Here is a 5544-nt window from a genome sequence, read left to right on the forward strand (position 1 = left end):
TTTAATTTCTAATATAGGAAATATCGGTAGATATAATCCATGTAATCAAAAATTCTTTGGGGGTCCTCAATACTTTTTTTTTTTTAGAGGGAGAGAGAGAGAGAGAGAGAGTTCATGAGGGAGAGGAAGAGTGGGAATCTCTTCACCTCCAGGCAGTATTGCTTATACTTACAGGGGAGCGCCTGCACTGAGTGAAGGACTTGCCTGTTTTGTTGGCATCATCCCAAGTTCCCCATGACAAGTACGTTTCTGCACAGAGAGATGCAGTGCCTTGCCTGGGTCACACAGCCAGGAGGGCGCCTCCTTAATCCCTTAGCTCGGAGCGGGACTCGGCCCCTCCTCCCCTCTCCGCCACAGTGATTGGCTCAGGGGTAGGCCAACCCAGGCCTGTGAGAGTCAGCTCCAGGCCTTCTGCCGGAATTATTGGCAGGAGGCTGTTTCTTTCCTCTCACCGGTTGCGAAACTGGTAGACCGTTAGCCTGGAGCTGCCAGAGGCCATCTTGCCACTGCAGAGAAAGAACCTGGTTGAGAAGGAAGCCCACAAGAAGACAGCAAGAGATGGAGACACAGAGACAGATGTCTGGTGACTTTGAGCACCTGGATCCAGCCGGCTGATCTCTGCAGACTGCCCCACGTCGGTTCCCTCTCCCTCCAGATTCTGGTGTGGTTCAGCAGGTCGGAGGGAGGAAGAGAGGAAGGTTGGGATACTTCTGCTCCTCTCCTTCCCTGCTGTGGTTTTGGCTTCATTCCTACTGCGCCCACAGCTCCTGTGGGGCAGCCTGCCCTGACTACTCCTGCTCTCCGTGGGTTCTGGAAACACGGTCCTTCCCTTGCCCCTGCAGGCCACAGGGTGGTCACGACGCCCCACTGTCGCTCACCTCGGGGTGCCACACTATCTTGTGTGCTTCTCTTCACCCCGCCCTCTCTGTGATAAAAAGTCCCCTCATTTATCTCTCTCTCTCTCTTACAGTGGGTGGCTGTTTCCTGCCAGGGCCTTTAGCAGTCACAGTATTAATACCATAGTGGAGACAGAAGCCAGTCTGGCTTATAGAATCATGGGAGACTTTAATAACCCCCTTAGGCCCACTGATACCAAAGGAAAATGATTATCTTTTTTTAAATTATTGTTACAGCAGCTACATGTACTGAGCACTCGCTGTGTGCTGCTCATGGAACTCAGAACTTCGCATGTTATCACATGGAATCCCCACAGTGATTTTATCAGGTAAGTTCTGCTATTATTCTCATTTTACAGACGAGGAAACTGAGATTCAGAGAAGCAAAGACCCTTGCCAGGGATCACATACCTAGTGAGTTGCTAAGTCAAGATGAAAAGTTCTATATGATCTCAAAACTCGGGCTTTTCACTGCTACACTAGAGATTGTGTTGACAGAGTCCAGAATCGAATTTCCGTTGAGATTTACATTCTACCTCCATCTTGCCCTCCCAGCAGCCTTCTCTGCTCTCGCTTGGCATTGATTCGAAGCACAGCCTCCCCCCCCCCCCCCCCCCCCCCCCCCCCCCCCCCCCCCCCCCCCCCCCGACCTGGCTCCGGTACCTGTGTGAGCCTCTCAAACCCATGCCCAGAGCAACCTCTGGCCAGAGACAGGTCTCCTTCTCCTGGCCCTTCCCCTCTTCTCGTGGCCGCAGCTGGAACTGAGAACGAGACAAAGGGCCCGACTTGCCTTCTCAGTGAGAGGTGCTGCTTCAATTAACCACAATAATAGAAATAGCTTACGTTTATTGATCACTTGCAATGCCAAGTGACCACACTAAACACATCACATGCATTGCTTCATTTCAACCTCACAAACAGCTTTGCAATATAGGTACTACAGTTATCCCATTTTACAGATGGGGAAACTGAGGCTCAGGGGCATTAGGTAACTTGTCCAAGGTCAGGTAAGCAGCCCATGGATGGCCTATGACTCCTGTCTTCCTAACGTCATGTGCTTAACTTCGAGGAGATTCTACCACCGTGGAGACACAGTTTCTTAATGAGTCCCAACCGAGGGAGAAGTTCCTAGAGGTACAGTCAACAAGAATGGGCTGTCTCTCTTTATGTGGCTCATGAGGTCTTGTGTGTTTGAGATCCTATCTGAAGGGCTTTGTGGAGAAGGTCAGGCACCAGGCTAAAATCAGTATTAACTCTCAAGCTCATTTTGAAAGATAACGTGGATGCTTCTCTGTTCAGAGCTTGGGTATCTGCTTCCCTCTGACACAGTAACTCCTGTTGATTCTATATTTTAAATATCTCAGGAGATTTCTGGTTGAAGATAGTTGATTGGTCACATGTGGTTAGTTCTTCTCCTTCCTGAATGATCAAGGATGATCTAAATATTTCAGGAGAACTTGCAACCTCCACAAGAGACCAAGATAAGCAAAACAAAACAAAGCAGAAAAAATGACCCCAGAGAAAACAGAGATAATTCTGAAAACAGAAAAGGATGTTTAAAAAAAAGAGAGAGAGAAAGAAAAGAACCCTCTAATTGGTATCCTCAGAGAGATAAGATAAAATACAGCACCCATGAGACGGGCATAAGATGATATAGAAATGGAACAATCAGGGAACAAGGAAAAACTTGGAAATTAAAAATACGATTGCCAAACATCTTAGAAATGCATCTTTTCCTCACTCTAGGGCAGCTTTTCTCCTCTTTTACTTGGTCTGTTGTTGTTGCTATTTCCTCACTGCTTCTCCTGACTTCTGAAAATCCATCTTTTTGGCCATCAGGGTGATCTTTTAAAAACACGAACTTCATTATATCTCCCTGCTTAAAACCCCTGATGACTCCTCATTTCCTTCACAATAAAGGCTTTTCATGTTCAGAATCTGTGGCAGACACAGGAATTTTTTTAACAGGAATTTCTTCTTCTTCTTTTTTTTTTTAAATATTTTATTTATTTATTTATTTGACAGAGACACAGGGAGAGGGAACACAAGCAGGGGGAGTGGGAGAGGGAGAAGCAGGCTTCCCGCCGAGCAGGGAGCCCGATGCGGGGCTCGATCCCAGGACCCTGGGATCATGACCAGAGCCAAAGACAGACGCTTAACCACTGAGCCACCCAGGCACCCCTCAACAGGCATTTCTTCTATTTCTTCTGGGTTTTGTTCAGGTATCATGCAGCCATGTGTCTCCCAAGAGGTGAATCTTGATGGATCTAAGCCAATCGTGGACATTATATTCTCTTGCCAGTGATCTGTTTAGGGGTATCTGTGTCACTCAGTGAAATATGGAATGTCAATGGGGGAAAGGTGGGGGCCTTGAGGAAAGGTTTCCTTGCTGATAAACAGAGGCACCGTGGGAAAAAAAAATAATCCTTCTTTTTCTACTTAATGTCATAATGGTCCTAAGGGATATCTGGAACTCTGGTAGCCATTTTGTGGCCATGAGGGCGCAGGCCTGAGATGGAAGTCCACTCACGGGAGATGGCAGAGCAGGAAGAGAGATCTGACTCCCTGACAATGTCATCGAGCCATGCAGAATTAAACCAACCCTGGAGCTATCTCACCTCTGGACATCTTGTTATGTGGGGTAATAAAACTGGCTCATTGTTTAAACCACTTCTGTTTGGGGTTTCCGTTACTTGTGGCCAAAGCATTCTAATTGCTACAGGACTTAACATTTCAGCCTCATCATCGGCCAGTTCCTAACTCTCATGCTCCCCACCCTTTGCTGTTAACTTCTCTTAAGTGTTCACTGTCCCCAAACATGCCACATTATTCCCTGCCTCTACATCTTTGCACCCATTATTCTGTCTGCCAGGAATGCCCTTACCCACTTACCATTTAATACTCTGTGACTTAACAACATTACTACCTTTGGGATGTCCTTCCTAACACCCCTGGTTGTGTTGACCTTCCTCTATGCTTCCAGCTCTGCCTTCATACCACTGATCACTAGGGAGCATGTCTATCCCCCACTGAACTGTGAGATCAGTTATGTCCCTAGTACTCAGGAAGGATGCTTTTCAGGTCCTTTGTGGGCTTATCATGTCCTGAAATTGCCTTCGGTTATGCTCATATATATGTATGGTAGGATGAGCTGGTTAAAAGCCAGGCTTTGGAGTCAAAGAGACCTGGGTCTGAGTCTGAGCTCAACCACCAACTTAGCTTTGTGGCCTCCAACACCTAACAGCCTCTCTGTATCTTAATTCCCCCATCTACTAAGTGGAGATGTCAAACCTAGGGTATCATGAAGGTTAAATGAGATAAAGCATGTAAACCATTTAACTCAGTGCCTGGCAAACAGTGACTTATTCATAAATGTCAGCTCTTGGGATGATCACCTCATTAGTTTGCATTTAATTTTTGTTAGGAAAGAGTTTCCAGCTTTCATCAAATTCTCAAAGGGGTCTGTGATCCAGGAGGGTCAAGAACCAGTGTTTGGGAGTAAAAGGAGCTGGGGTGGGGAAATCATGATAAATGCGAACATCTTGCCTTCATAAGGCCCCCCGGGGAAGTACTGTGTAATTGCTTCTTCTGTGGGGTCAGGGTGGCTGCTGCCTGATCTTACCAGGTTGAGTTCCCCCTTTATCATCTCTCCCCCAAGGCCCTGGGTCTCTGTGACCTCTGGGCTCTCCAAATGCCTCATTAGCGCCTGCTGAGAGCAGAGCCAGCAAGTGGGGCTGGTGTCGCCGGTGCGGAGAATGCTTTTCATTCGAGCAGAGGGAAGCGGCAGCTGGAGGGGTGGGGGGCGTGGCACAGGGGCTGCTGCCCCTTTGTGTCTGAGCCTGATGACTCAGGGAACATCGCACTTCTGAGGATGTCATTGTCGGCGCAGAGCAGCGACTTCGGCCCTGTAGGTTGGCACCAGCCCTCCCACCCACCCTCATGATTCCCTCGCCCCGGACCCCAGCCCTTTTCCGTAGCTGCCATCGTTCCACCCTTAAAGCTGTATTTACAACAAACTCCGTGTTTACTCATTGTTCCTCCTAGTGGCCAGGAGAAGGTGGATCTGAACAAGAGGCCCCAGTGAGCTGGGGGCAGAGCCAGGATTAGTGCCCCCCCCCCCCCCCCCCCCCCTCCCCCCACCCCCTCCTGGTTGGTGGGCAGAAGTGCCCATTTGGTGTCAGGCAAACCAGGGTGGGGCCTGGCTCCACCTCCAGCCTTTGAGCCAAGTGTCAGGGAAACCATTTCTACTCTCTGCACCCCAGGTTCCTCATCTATAAGGAGGAGGTAAATAATCATAGCTGACCCACCACTCCCCTACCTTGCAGAGAAATCATTTCAAAACTCAGCTTTGGTTGCATCATTCTCTTGCTCACAGCCCTTAGCAATGTTCCCTGGCCCATTATGATCTGGAAGTGGCCCATTGCTCCTGTCTTGGCTCCCTTCCCCTGCCCCCATCCAGTCACACTGTATAGACTTTCTATCTTAGTCCACACAATACTGTTTTGCCTGGAATTCTTCCTGCCTGTCCTTTCGACTTGGACAATCCCAGCTTCAAACTCAACTCAGTGCTTGCTCCTCCAGGAAGCCTTCTGTAGCCTCCTTCCACATCGTGTCAGGCAGCTCCTCTGGGCTCACACGCACCAGAGCT

General features: G+C 48.8%; 1 long non-coding RNA gene across 1 annotated transcript; it reads left to right on the plus strand.

Annotated features, from left to right (window-relative positions):
• The first annotated feature begins 469 nt into the window (after window positions 1–469).
• Window positions 470–3765, plus strand: LOC141374254 (uncharacterized). The gene is made up of 3 exons (XR_012380999.1): window positions 470–698; window positions 1134–1225; window positions 3358–3765. It is a non-coding gene; the product is annotated as an uncharacterized lncRNA (long non-coding RNA).
• Window positions 3766–5544: the final 1779 nt, after the last annotated feature.

The sequence above is a fragment of the Callorhinus ursinus genome, unplaced genomic scaffold, assembly GCF_003265705.2.
Source record: "Callorhinus ursinus isolate GAN/ISIS: 27379988/994484 unplaced genomic scaffold, GSC_fseal_2.0 scaffold15, whole genome shotgun sequence".
Lineage (NCBI taxonomy): Eukaryota > Metazoa > Chordata > Mammalia > Carnivora > Otariidae > Callorhinus > Callorhinus ursinus.